This window comes from Vigna unguiculata, chromosome 4, assembly GCF_037176805.1.
Source record: "Vigna unguiculata cultivar grain cowpea cultivar isolate G323 ecotype 2 chromosome 4, ASM3717680v1, whole genome shotgun sequence".
Lineage (NCBI taxonomy): Eukaryota > Viridiplantae > Streptophyta > Magnoliopsida > Fabales > Fabaceae > Vigna > Vigna unguiculata.
Window position 1 is genome coordinate 37007791 of NC_140795.1, and position 15662 is coordinate 37023452.

The following is a 15662-nucleotide window of genomic DNA, read 5'->3' on the forward strand; positions in this document are numbered from 1 at the left end:
GGTACTTATCAGAGGTTTAAAAAACCTCTCCTATGTGTATAAATTATCGAAGGTTTTATAACCTCCTTTAATAAATCTCCATTAAAATTAATATTTTTTGTAGTGGCTAAACACTTGTAAAATTTTTTTTTTCATTTAATACTTGTGATAGAAGATTACCTTTAAGTTAGTGTAGCAAAGAGCAATGTGTTAAAAATAGCATACCTTTCATCTTTTTGTCGAGTACCATTAGCTACATTGAGTACTAATTCAGTTTTGTGCTATTCTAAGATGATACTTATACACATGTAAGTTGACATTTTTATTTTGGCATCATTTTTAGTTTATAATGTTAACTTTTGAACTTTTGTTTTGTCACTGATGGTTTTGTTCAGGTTTTATAACCGATTCCTTCCTTTAAATTTCTAATTTTCCTTTTATTTTCCTAATTATCATTTTTCCTTTGTTTGAATTTTTTATGAAAATTTTCCTTAATTGAATTTATAAAGTTTGTTTCACAATATTTTTTATGAAAAATTTGTTTTATGATATATTTTTATGTTAATAATATATAATCTAACAAGATTTTTCACTTTCTTTGTGCTGAAGGGTTAAGTTTGTCTTCAAGGTCCTCTTCCATCGCAACTATTTGACATTCCTCAAATACAGAAAGTCCCTGAATATTATGTTGATCATTAGTAGTTATATACACAATTGAATGGTAATCATTCTACTTTTTCGTTTTTTTCATTCTTTTTTTACAGGAAACTACGAAACAATGTATTGAACGATACACTGAACAAGGGTGAAAACATTTTGTCCCCAATTGCATAATTGTAAGCACAAAATTATTAGTAAAAAGATAAATTAAATTATTCAATAAAAATTAAACAAAAAGATAACTGTGTAAGAAAAAATTATAAGTAGTAAATTATAAGTAGTCGCATATCTTTTCATATAATAAATGTTTGAGCTAATAAATATATGATAATCTCCATTTTGTTGAGTTTTTCTAAATTAATTGCATATTTTTTAGTAATGTTGTGTTTGATTTTGTAGTTTTAGATTAGATTTAGGTTAGGGAGTTAAAATGTTCAGTTTTTCATAATTTGTGTTAATAAAGTGTTTTTATACTAATTTTTAGTTTAATTTTTAGATTGGTGAATTTTAGCCTTTGTAAGTAATGTAGTATAGTTGTAGTTTATATTAGTGTTACTTTTAATTAAAAGGTTTAATTTCATATTTGAGTTTTCATTTTTTTTCTTTAGTTTCTAAATTATGTTTTTAGAAAGTTTAAAGTTGTTTTTATTTTGTTTGATAGCCCTGTTAGAATGTTACAAAAAACACGTACAGAGTTCATTTGATTCACAAAAAACAATTTGAAGAAGCATTGAACTAAAATTCTCGTTAAACAATAATAAAATTCTATTTTATATTGATCGAATTTGAAAATGTTTTTTCGACAAAATTGTTTAAATCTCTCACCCAAGTACATAATGAACGTGGATATCTTGCATAAGCTATGATAACTATGAAAAATGTTCAAGGATCTAGTAACTAATTTCTTGAGCACACGCATCATTCTGGAATCCTATAATTTTTCCTTTTTCTTCCTATGTCTATGTATGTGGAGCATACTAAGATCTAGCCATTAATGAAAACTACCCATGTTGAGGCTAGAAGTCTTGGCTTCATCTTTTTTCTTGCTGTTTGGAAGTAGAACAACTGCCAATATGGCACTTATGGCGGCCGCTACGGCGCCCAACACAAATGCCGGCAAGTTGCCACCACCAAACAAAGCATCCCATGGTCCACTAATTGCTGATACAATCATCTGTGCAAATTAAATATACAACTCTTTATTAGAATTCATTGGTCCAAGGAAATTGTATATGTTCTATTTTAGAATTCTTGAACTAGTTATGTTAAAAGGTAATTAGATGACAAAGTATGAAGTAAATGGATTGTAACCTGAGGAATAACAATTGCAACGTTTAGAAGACCCAATGATAATCCTGAAATTTTTGAAGCGAACAAAAAGGTTACACATTATTATTTAGGCTTTCACATTTATTCACCCCTTCTTTTAGTTCCCCTTAAAATAAAATAAAAAGTCAAACTTAACTTAAAAAAATAAGAAAATAAGAAAATGGTAACTTTATATATATTTACCTTGTCCTGCTCCTGAGCTGCTAGAGTAGATAGAGGCTAGAGCAAAAGGAACACTATAAGTAACCTGGATACACAAAAGGTATTAGTTTACAACAAGATAAAAAATAATTATAATTCAATACAAATTGAAACTATATTTCCAATTCTTTAGAAAATCCTTCAAACTTGATTCCACACAAGTTAATGTTGAGAAAACATAGAAAGCTTACCGCAAGAGGAATACCAAGAACACAGAAGAATGCTAAGGATCCAATTTTCACATCCTTAGAGGGGTTTCCAATGAGAGCAGGGTTATTGGCACGTTGTCGCTCAGCAATTTTTGTGATGAGCACAGTCATTGCCATGCAAACTCCAAGAATAACATTCACAATTGCCCATAACCACTTCGTTCCACCAACCAAGCGACCCAATGGTTCTACACCCAAGGACACCACAGCCAACACCACTGAATTCAACATAAGGCCTAGAGAACCAGCTTGCACACCAGCATCATACGCCCGCTGCCCCACCTCACCACCATACACTTCACGACCCATCCAATCAGTGTCAAACAACACATAAGGGAACCATGCAATCCAGTTAATAGCCGTCACCAACATCAACATCCACATTGGCTTCTCTAGTCCCTTGAATGCAACACAACACTCTCCATAAAAGCACGAAGATTCAGTCTTCCCTCCCTCCTCTACTTTCAACTCCTTATGTGCTAGTGTGAACTGAGGGTCGTCCACACAACTGAGAACGGTAATGCACAAAGCAAGAAGAAGAATGATGGAGAAGAAGAAACAACTCTTTAGGTTTGCACAAAAGATGTTGCATGCCACAGTTTCAGTGAAAGGGAAGATCTTGTGGAGATCGTTATAGGATCCTGCGGCATAGCCTAGGACATTCCCGACAGCCATGAAAAATGAGTAGAATGCATTGGCAGTTCTCGTTTTTTTGGATCACCAGCAGCCAAGTCACCAAGGAAGGCGCGACATGGTCCTTGGAGCATGTTGTTGGCAACATCTAAGATCCAGAAGCCTGTGACGAAGATTGCAACCGCTCGTGGACGGGTTTTTTTTGTGATGTCATCTCCAGCCATGTGTCCTATATCAGAAGCATAACCGATAAGGAAAATGGAGATTGCAACAAATATTGCGCCAGCAAGGATAAATGGACGGCGACGGCCGAAGGGAGATTGGCAACGGTCACTGCTATAGCCTACAATGGGCTGAACTAGGAGGCCTGAGATGGGGCCACAAAGCCAAATGAAGGAGGCCCAAGCGTGTGGTACTCCTAGGGTTTGAACATATGGTGTGAGAAGGGAGAGTTGTAGAGCCCATCCAAATTGGATACCTACCGCGATGGATGACACTACAACCATTTTTCGGAGGGGACTCGATTGTTGTTTTATTTGCTCCTCCATTATTACAACTTTATTAAACTATTTTATTACTTCAAAATTCAATATAACTTTTTGTTGAACAAGCAGTAATAAGTATCACTTAAATAGTGCTTGGTACTTTTAATTTTAGAAGTACAAAAAACAATTATAAGAACCAAAATTAAAATTTTACTTTTCTTGTCACACTTGCAACCAATAAAATTACCTAAAGCATAGGTTTAGGTGTTTCTAATCTTGAACTAGTCTATTTTCCTATTTTTGTTTAGGAAGTGTAGAAATGACAACATTTATGTTCAAGACCACAATATATTGATGATTGTATGTAAATATTCTATTTATTATATATTAATTTTTAGCTAAAACATAATGTCGTCCATGATTCTTATAGTAATCTTCAATGACAACCAAGATATAACATAAATTCACAATTCTTAACACTTTGAAAAGCAAAGATACTTATAAACACCAGTCTCATCATACAAGTCACACACCTTACAATATTTATTATATTGCTACAATCGAGTTTATCTCACTTTACATCTTATTATAAAACATAAAACTAAAAAAAATAACCTCATCTATCAAATAAACATTCACCTTAAAAGTTTTATTTTAATATAACAACATACATTAATATTATCATTTAATTCATTATTATTATTATTAGGTCAAAGGAATCATTTCTTGATGTATCAATATCTCTCTAAGGATTAAAAATTGTACAAAAAATGAAGAATCTAACATCACAAATCGCATAGAAAAATTGTATATGTACACATTTCAACATGTTCTCAACTATCCAACACATAATAAAAGATTAATTCTTTTATTTTTTTTATTCAATTTTTCTTAAGATATATTATTTTTCAAATAAAAATATAGTTTTACTAGAGTTGAGTAAGTGTTGAATAAAAAATATGAAGTGTACATGTATCATATTCAATTGGCACCCATTACCAACAAGATTTTCTGAAAACACAACTATAACAAATGTAGCATGCAAATGGATAATGTAAGTTGTCATTCTTTACTAGTCACCACAAGTTTCTCTTACATTCATTTTATTATTTTGTTATTTTACTGTTATTTAGTCAAATGAATCATTCATTATTCCATTGATATCTCTCTAAAAAGTAAAAGTAGTATCAAAAATAAAGAATCTGACATAACAAATCACATAGAAGAACTTTATATGTACACATTTCAACATATGTACACCTGTTCAACACATGTATCAACACATGTTCAACACAAATCACATAAAAGAACTTTATTGGTGTTGAGTAAGTGTAGAATACAAAATATGAAGTGTACATGTATCATTATTCAATAGCATAAGCATTGCCACCCAAATACCAACTAGGTTTTCTAAAAACACCAACCATAGCATACAAATGGATAATGTAAGTTGTCAACCATTACTAGTCACCATAATTGCTCTAACATTCATGTTAGATCTAGAGCCATTCATAACTAGGTTATTCCCTTGAATATTTTTTATAAACTTCTTAGTGTCTCATATTTCAACAAGAGCACATGCACTAATTCCTCCCTCCAAGGTCACCACAAAGAGACGTCATTATTTACAAAATTATTATTTCAAATTCAATTTACAATAATATTTTAATGATAATTTTGTTAATATAAAAGATTCATTACTTAACGAATAATTTGTTAGCATGAGATTTTATTTGTCATGGAAAGTATAGAGAACTTTCTCCTACCTCCATTAATGTTTCTCTATTGACTAGCCTACTAGCATATTATTATCATGTTAATAACTTCTAATGTTATTGTAGATTAAATTAATTAATATAGTTTGAAATTAATTAAAATTAAATGAATGAAAGTTATTAATAAATATATAAGTCGCACTCTAAGAATTAAGAATTGAGATAGATTATGATATTTTCAAATCTCAAACTAATGGGGGAGCCAAAATTCATAGTAACAACATCAATCACACAACCTACAATCTCTTCTCTCTCATTCAACCCTATAAAAATATCATCAATAATAACAATAAACCCTTTCATGTTTCTTTCCTACTATACGTTTCTACCCTTCTCTCTAACTAATGTCAATCACAACAACAAAATTTTTAACAAAATCAACAATAAAATTTTCGGAACTCTTTATAGTTATTGCAAGGGTTATGGTAGCCTCTTTATTTAGGAATCCCCTTATCGCCTTCCATCCCAAGTCCATCCAGAAGGACATGGTTACCAATATGTTTAAGGTGACACTCAATTATGAGAAGTATTCATTAGTACAAAATAGGAAACAACCAAGATATATTACGATGGTTTCTTTTGAAGCATAACTGATTATGGCCCCAACTAGATTCGATTATTTATGCCTCATTCAAGAATATCTCTACACGGCCATTGCGTAGAGGACGAATATCTGCCATGCATAGTCTAAACCAAAAGGAAATTTCATGTTTTTCCCATTTATGACTAGCTTTCCTTTTGTATCTTCACACATTAGCAAGGGTCTCAACAAATCCTACCCTCAAATCTCCACATATCAATAAATACAAACATGGACGACTGCCACAAATTATTTGAGTGAACAATACTCATATAGATATGAACACAATGTTAACTTTTAATATTTTACATAACTTATGACTTGTAATAAATTTTAAGTTTGAGCATTCTCGTAATTTTTGCATAAATTTGCACCAGATATGTAAAAAGACCTAAAATTTGTTTCAATTTAAATTTGTGTCAATTAAACTTGAAATTGAGTTTTCCTTGTAAATCTAACCAAACTAAACTATACATGTAATATATTTTGTTTCTATACATCATCAACATGGGTCATGGAATGGCCCAAAAAGCTTCATAATTTATAAAAGAAATTGTAACATCAAAATTTGTAGTACAATAAACAAAAAATTATGATGGTCAAGCATACAATAAAAAATAACATTTTAGCTATGAGAGATAAACTCAAACCAATAGAAAATTATTATATTTAATGTCTACACTTTACTCCTATTTAGTATATGTGCTTTGTGTTTTGAACCACTTATGGCTTGTTATCTTTGACTTTCAACCTCAACCCTCAAGAGGTTTTCTCGTAAGCCCACTGAGCAAAAAGACTCAAACGTTTCAGTGGTAGCTTAGACAACGGAAGTAACAACATCAACAACGGGTGTGGTGACATCCTTGGCAGAGTTGGCAGTTGACTTAGTGGAGTCCTCAACTATATTGATTTTTGGAGAAGCGATGTCATTGGCCTCAACTGTTGAGCTTATCATTCCAATGCACATGGAAAGGCACACCACCACAACAACAAATTCATGTTTAGGATGTTCATGACTTTATTCTTGAAACTTTGTATGTGACATTAATTTGTTTTGTTTAATATGTTTGTAGTCCTTAAACTTGGACACTAAATTAGAATTTGTACGTGTTTTAAATTTTGATATATTATGTTCCCAAACTTTAAAAATGGTCACTAATTAATTAAAGACCAAGTTAAACTCAAATTCTTTTGGTAACCAAAACCTTGGCATATAATGTCAAAGACCAATTTAGTGACCAATTGATAAATTAATCACAATTTTTTATTCATAATAGAGATTATTTTAGATATCAATGATCTTTATGGTGACTAATTATACTGACTAATTATTTTTTTCTATAAAATTGATTGTTATTAAAAAAATTTCTTGTAGTATAAAAAAAGGAAACTATAAATACTTTATTATGAGATCTTCATTAGATATAATTTTTTAGATAATAATATTTTAATAAAAAGTAGAAAATTTGATTTTCTTATTAATTTCTAGATAACGTATATGTCAATTATTATTGTTTTACGAAAATAAAACTATTAGAAATGATATCTTAGATATTTTTCTATAAATATAAAGTTGTAGATAACAACCTTCTAATAACTGGGAAAAAAAATATAAGGTTTCCTTTCTTCCTTAATTTGAACTTGAGGTTTCTACTTTACCTTTTATTTTTCTTACAATGCTCTCTCTTACTTTTCATGTGTTCTCATATGCCTTCTCGCTCTCTAGTATGTTCTGTTGTGTTCATAACTCAACCTCAAGTTTCAATGGTTTGTGTTAACACTCAATTTCATCCGGGTGAATAAATTTATTTTTAAAAAAAATAAAAATAAAAAATAAAAAATAAATGTTTTTAGTTAATGGTAGAAGGTGAAATAATTTTCTTCAAAAGATTTTCAAACTTTAATTTTAGAAAAAAAAAAGAAAAAAGAGATGGAAAAAAGAAAAAAAAAGGAAAAAAGAAGGAAGAGTCCAATTTATTTTTAATTATCACATACTTCTTCATAAGCCCAATAACCCAACATACCATTTGTTCTTGATAAAGAAATTAGTCATATGATTCTCATAATTAGAAGCAATATCTCTTTCAAATAGTAAGAACCAATATTACTAATTGGAATTTGATTTTGTGCTCTGATTTGTTAATGGTTAGAATCAATATTACTGATCTTGATTGATGTTGTGCACTGATTTGCTGTGAATTGATCCCCAAAATGTGCTGCTATCATGACTAATTCCTTCCTTATATTGTTCATTACAATTAAGGCTGAGATTGCATTGATATTGCAAGGTCCGAGTATAAATACACACTCTGTCATACAAAAAAAGAAAAAAAAGAAATTCTCTACACTTATCTAATTCTTTCTCATCACCACTCCCACACACACCTTTTTTTATCTCTCTTTCAAAAAAAAATGAAGGAGGTAGAAAAAAAAGAGAAGAAAATATTCTCTACACTCTATCTTTCTCTCTCATTACCACCCATACAGACCCATGTCATTTTTATCTCTCTTGAATAAAAAACACAAAAATAGTAGAAAGGGAGACAAAGAATAAAAAAAGAGAAATGGTGAGGAGATATTGAACATTTTTAAAGGCACGTCACTTCTAGTTGCTTTTTTTTCTTTTGATTTTTATCAATTTTTATTATTATTTTTTAAATCATTAAAAAATATTTCTTCCCTTTTCTTTGGTGTCTGTTTGACCGCTCGCGTCGCATGACACCCGTTTTAGACTTTCGTTCCTTTTACTCTTTAATATCTATCTGGTTGCTCACGTCGCAATGACATTCACATCCACTTTTAATTAACTTTAAAAAAAATATGAAAAATTATAAAAGATAAAAAAATTAAAAAATCAAAAATTAAAAAAGAGAATTTATTTTCAGTGTCTGTCCAGCTGCTTGCGTCGCGTGACATCAATATTAAAAGAATACTAAAAATTTAAATAAAAAGGTTTTCAAAATTATTAAAAAAATTAAATCACTTTTTTCAAATATTTTTCCAAATAGTTTTTCATAAAGAACTATGTAATCTTGATTCTCCATTCACATGGAGATACGTAGGAGCGAGGATTAATCTTCGTCGGGCCCAAAAAAACCAAAAAATTGTTTCTGTTTCTTTTGTAAATTCATTTACTATTATTTTTGGGGAAAATAAATATTTTAAAAAACCACCTAACTTTTGCACATTTAATTAAAGGTACCATTGATGAGTCATTATTTTCTTCCATTTCACTAGCCTTTGTGTACCCATTAGACAGTTGATTAGTGCTTAATTGTTCATCATTAGAGTGTTTTTCATCTGTTGGGCTTTATTGGGCCACTGTTCCGAATTTGGACTAATTTCACATTATTTGGCCTAATTTTTGTTTTTAATTATTTTTAGGTATTTGGGTGAAGCAATTTTGGAGCTTGGACATTAATATTTAGTTGAAGAAACTTTCCACATCATTGTCACATCATTTCCATGTCATTTCCACGTCAGCAAAGTCAATGGGTCAACATTTGAGGTCCAGAGTGGCATTTTTTTAATTCTGCGGCTCATAATGGCAGTTTTGTAATTCTGAGTGGCAGGGGGTGATATGACCACGAATTAGGTCTGCATGAGAGGAGGCCAGCCGCTCCATCATCTTCAACCTCTCTTCAAAACCTCCATTTTCGTTCTCCAAGCTTCCATGGACGCCCCCCTTGCGGTTTTTGACGTTTTTGGCTCATTTTTACTGTTTTTATGTACCCCACCAAATTAAAACATATTAAATGCAGTGCATGAAAGTGAACCAAGTCGTCTCCCAACGACCAATATTTTCATTCAAAGCGAATTTTCCAGATGAACACAACAATAAAACACAGGGGGGTGTTGGCAGACAAATTCGGAATGCTAATCAATAGATTAATTTAAATGCTACAGTGACTAAAACCGTATTGACATCCCTGATTCAAACGCAATTTCACTTATCATAGGCCACCAAATTAACACCAACCCTGCCTTGTCTCAATCCACTAGATAATAATTCACTAAGCGAAAATTACAATCTAGCTTCATTGTGCAATTAAGCAATGCACACATCCTTAAATTCGTGACAACCAAGCTACATACATTAAGCATGAACGTATCTTAAACAAAACACATGCAAGTACTCTGTAAATTAAGCATTGACAGATTCACCACATGCATTCCACGAATTCAGAACAAAAACATGGCAGATTTCACAAAACAAGCACAACCTCAAAGCTTCATTGCATTTTTCATCAAGGAGTCAATACACAAATTTAGCTAGACATGGAAATGAGTAATTAAACACTTCAAAACTGAAATCACAAAAATCAGAACCAAGAACCCTAACTTATCAAATCTGAAAACGCAATTTAAGAGCAAAAATTGAGATTTCAAAGCTTAAATGGAATGCAAAACGGTGATATCATATATAAATGCGAAAACCCCATGAATGGGTATTGTTCCAAGTCAATAAAACCCACAAAACGAACTGCCCAAGCAAGAAAACGAATTCCAAACGTAAAACCCTCAATGGGTGCTGTCAAATATGCATAAAAACGGTAAAAATGAGCCAAAAACGTCAAAAACCGCAATGGGGGCGTCCATGGAAGCTTGGAGAACGAAAATGGAGGTTTTGAAGAGAGGTTGAAGATGATGGAGTGGCTGGCCTCCTCTCATGCAGACCTAATTCGTGGTCATATCACCCCCTGCCACTCAGAATTACAAAACTGCCATTATGAGCCGCAGAATTACAAAAATGCCACTTTGGGCCTCAAATGTTGACCCATTGACTTTGCTGACGTGGAAATGACATGGAAATGATGTGGCAATGATGTGGAAAGTTTCTTCAACTAAATATTAATGTCCAAGCTCCAAAATTGCTTCACCCAAATACCTAAAAATAATTAAAAACAAAAATTAGGCCAAATAATGTGAAATTAGTCCAAATTCGGAACAGTGGCCCAATAAAGCCCAACAGATGAAAAACATTCTAATGATGAACAATTAAGCACTAATCAATTGTCTAATGGGTACACAAAGGCTAGTGAAATGAAAGAAAATAATGACTCATCAACCATCTTAGGACGAACGTTGTGGGGTGCTAATACCTTCCCCACACGTAACCGACGCCCGGACCCAAAATCTATTTTTTTGTAGACCTTGTCTTATTTTTAGTTTTTTCGTAGTTTTCGAGAATAAACTATGGTGGCGACTACAAACTCTATTTTTACAAATTATAATTTTGGTTCGTCGTCTCATCGCGATTTCGGTTGCGACAGTTTGATATAGGAATTTACTCTTTCATTTTCAAATACCTGCAATTAGACAAGGTTTCTTTCATTGTTCTTTATTTTTTTTTTTCGTTTTCATTTTTGTTTTTAAGTTACATATTCAATCAGCTGAATTAACTTTCAAGTGGTTGATTTCACTTAAGTCAAGTGAAATCAACGAATTCAATAGATAAATCAATATGTTGAATATGTTAACCAACAATCCATATAATTTGGGTTTTCAAAGAGAACAAACACAATTCATATTTTTTAGCGCAAAATCACTATATATGATCTCTTGGAAAATTCTCTATTTCTGGACTACACAGATTTGCAGTTGTTTGTGAATCATTCTTTAATTTTGAGTCATGTGTTTTCATGATTTGTTAAGGCATGGTTGATCTTTTTCCAATTTTCGTTTTCCTGAATTTTGAATTTTTGGGTTTCTGCCCAAAAATTGCTTAGCGGTGTTCTTGGCCCGCCAAGCGATGCATGCAGCATGAGCTTATTTTCAGGGATCTGCTTAGAAACCACCTGGCGGTAATCATAGCCCGCCAGGCAACACGAACTATGTTGTTCATTTTCCGTGTTTTGTTGGATTCTATGGCACTTTTGGCTTTTCTGCACATTTCCATATTCTTGTTTGACTGTGTGATGTTATAAATTGTTGATAATTGTCACTGTTGATGATACCTTGATGATTGGTATTTTGCATGAGGATGAAGGGTTCATGTTGGGGTTTGGGGATGAATTGGAAACATGATGTTTATGTTTCAATTGTGATGATTTCGCATTCGGATGAGTTAATTGTATATGTTTAAATGTTGGAAAGATTAGTTAAGGTGGTTTTCGTGCAATTGGATGATTGGGTCGAGGCTTTGGGAGTTTTGGGGTTTCTTGCAAGTGCAAAAATCTGGATTCCATCCAATAACCTTGATGCACTGCCTGGCGGCAAGTATGTACCGCCAGGCAATAGCCAAGTGCGCAATAGCACTTTTTGTTTTGGTTGTGGTGGTTGCAGTTTGGGTTTCTATTTGAGATTACTTTGTTTTATGCATGTGGTGTTGATATAAAATGGATAGATTGATATTGTTGTGGGTCTAATGCATGAAATATGATTGTGTGATGATGTTAACTTGATTGGGTATGAGGTATTAGAATAAATGGAATGTTGCAGGTGTTGTTTGAGGTAAGTTATGACTTTTCATGAGTTGTATGCAGTGTTTAGTTTCTGTTTTTGGAAGTTCTTTATGAGAATGGTTTATTCATTGTCAAAGTCAAGTTTTGGCATGGTTTAAATTGGTGAATACATGTGAATATATATATATATATATATATATATATATATATATATATATATATTTATAATTTATGCATATAAGGTGTGGAAGTGCAATTTTGAGTCATGTTGAAATGTATGGATCCGTATTTTGGATTTTGGATGTGTATGCCTTAGATGATTGGATGTTAGGATCTATTTTGAGGTGCAAAAATCAACAGTTTCGTGCTACTAATATAGTGCTTGGTAGTGTTGTTGGACCGCTAGGCGACATGTGAACCAGGGAGACCCTTGGAAGGTATGGCACACGGCGGCATTATGGAACCGCTAGGCAGTCTGCAACATGACATCGCCAGGCGGCACTTAGACCTCACCAAGCGATTGTCTAGGGGTAGGTTATGACTTTTGCTTGTTTTACACACGTAGATGTGATGGCCTTAGGTCTAGGATATGCTTGAATGCATTATGAGCGGGGAGGTTCGTAATTGAGTTTGAACGCATGATTAATACAAGTGTGGAGGTTGGTATGTCCATTGGTCACGCTTGAGGGTTTTTACAACAGGGAGGTTAGTAATTGGATGTGTTCACTCTTATTGCACTACGAGCGGGGAGGTTCGTAGAGGTTGGACTACAAGCGGGCAAGTTCGTAGAAGCATATAATATTCTTAAGGCCATGGTTGAGTATGTGCACGATGTGGTTGGAGGTGCTAGTCTCATATAGGTTATGAGACTATGATTTCATAATTGGCTTGTGTTATAAGGTCTCTAAGTGTGTGAGTAGTGTTAGGTGAAGTTATGTCTTTTGGGTTAAGTGTAAGACCCGTGAAATTTAATTAATTAAATAAATAATTAATTAATAAATGCGGGTAGTGGGAGCCTTTATGGCATTTAATATTGATTGATGTGAAGTGGAAAAGTACTAGCTCAAGTGGTTGAGAGCACTTTGTTTGTGTGAAAGGGCTTGTGTTCAAGTACTAAGTATGCCAGTGTATTGAATTGAACATTGGCATGGTTACGGGTTTTAACCTTGGTAGAACCAAATTAGGCTTTCTTTTTGTCAATTTTAGTTTTGGCATGAAGGTGAAAGGGCAAGGAAATACTAGTCGCGGGGGCTAGAAAACCATCATAGAATTGCCAATGAATGACAATTAAACTCAAGTTTAATAGTATTTTCGTTTTATACCATTTACCTCTCATTAAGACCACAATTAGTGACCAATTAAGAGAAAGAAAGAGTGGTTTAGGGACTATTATTGTTGCATAGCCATAGGTATACCAAAATTGAGAGTGTAAGGTGAGGATTAAGGGAAGCAAGGAGCTGCATTGAGATAGAGTCAAAGGAAGATCATTGGTGATCAAGAGGGAACTCACAACAAGTCCAAAAATAAGCTAAGGAAACCAGGTTAGAGGAGCTGGCATTTCCTTTTTTAATGATATTGTATGCAATTGCATTATATATTGATGCATGAAAGCCTTCTCATGAACCAAAATTCTTATATGGTTTAACCTCTTGATGTTTGTTGTATGTGATTTTAGAGAGGGTATAGGTATGTTTGTGGTTTCAATTGTATTGAGTACTCTATATGACTCCATCACTAGTGATTATTATGATTCTTCTTCCTTTTTTCATGACCTGTCGAGATGTTTAGAGTTTTTCTCCTAAATGCGGCATAATTATTATAATTATTATTTTTATTATTATTATTATTTATATATTATTATTATTATTTATTATTATTATCTTATTATTATTATTATTTTTATTATTATTACTATTATTATTATTAATTTTATTATTATTATTATAATTATTATTTATTATTATAATTATTACTATTATTATTATAATTATAAGTATTTTTATTATTATTATTATTATTATTTATATATTGTTATTACTAGTTATTATTATTATAATTATTATTTTTATTTATATTTTTATTATTATTATTTATATATTATTATTACTAGTTATTATTATTATTATTTTTATTACTATTATTACTATTATTTCATTTACTATTATTATTAATATTTTATTATTATTATTTTATTATTTTATTATTTTTATTTTTATTTTTATTTTTATTTTTACTACTATTATTATTATAATTCTTCTTCTTATTATTATTATTATTATTATTATTAGTTATTATTATTATTATTTTTACTTTTATTATTATTACTATTATTATTATTATTTTATTTACTACTATTATTATTAATATTTTATTAATATTTGGTCATATCAGCATTAGGGGGAGTGGTCGTCTTGCATGGTGGTGGAATGAGGTCAGCTTGCAAGGCCTCATTAAGGTGGCGGGATCGGGTTACAGTAAGGGGGGCATATCTGGTAAAGCGAGGTTGGTGGGGCTCACGTGGGCGGGTATCGGGGTAGGGGGATTGTGGGGTGGGGTTGGCGGTGGTGGCTGCATAGTCATTGCAGAATTTGGTGTGGAGGGTCTGCATTTCCTCCATGCGAACATAGTCGGCCGCACGCAACTTGAGCTCGTGCATGGAGGTAGGTGGGTGGAGGTAGACATTATTGGCGAAGGGGCCGGGTTGGAGGGTGAGTGCCATACATTGGAGGATCATTTCCTGGTTGAGGTGTGGGGTACGAAGGGCTGTCTTGCTGAAACGATCAATGAATGCCCTGAGTGGTTCACCATGTTCTTGCCTGATGCCCAGGAGGGAGATTGTAGTGGTTTGATGTGGTCGGCTGCCAGCGAAATGGGTTGAGAACATATGGGAGAGAGCGTCGAAGCTGTCGATGGAGTAGGGTGGAAGGGTTGTGAACCATTCTAGAGCAGGGCCTTTGAGGGTGATGGGGAAGGCTTTGCAAAAGACTGCGTCTTGGGACATGTACAGGGCGACATGGGTGATGTAGACTTTAAGATGTTCGTCAGGGTCGGTTTCACAGGTGTAGCGGTCCAGTGTGAAGGGTTCCCACTAGGTGGGAAGGGGGGTTTTGGCGATGAAGTCGGTGAAGGGGTGACGACGTCTGGGCTGTTGGGGTTGTAGCGGATGAGGGGGAATGGGATGGTGGACAAGAGTGGGAAAGGTGGAGGTGAAGTTGTGAGGGGGGATGTGGGTTGTAGGGAGGTAGTGTGGGTTGTAAGGTGGAACATGGGTAGTCTGTAGGGTGGTGGGTATATTGTAGGGGACCTGGGTGGTGGGGAGGGTAGCAGCAGGGGTAGGGGCTGCGGTGTGCCCCAGTTGGGTGGAGGGGAAGTGAGTGGGATGGGTAGAGTGAATGGGTGTTTGTTGG

At 33.2% G+C, this 15662-nt stretch overlaps 1 pseudogene; it reads right to left on the minus strand.

Annotated features, from left to right (window-relative positions):
• Positions 1–1630: 1630 nt before the first annotated feature.
• LOC114180716 (sucrose transport protein SUC8-like) lies at positions 1631–3559 on the minus strand (annotated as a pseudogene).
• Between the last annotated feature and the right edge of the window lie 12103 nt (positions 3560–15662).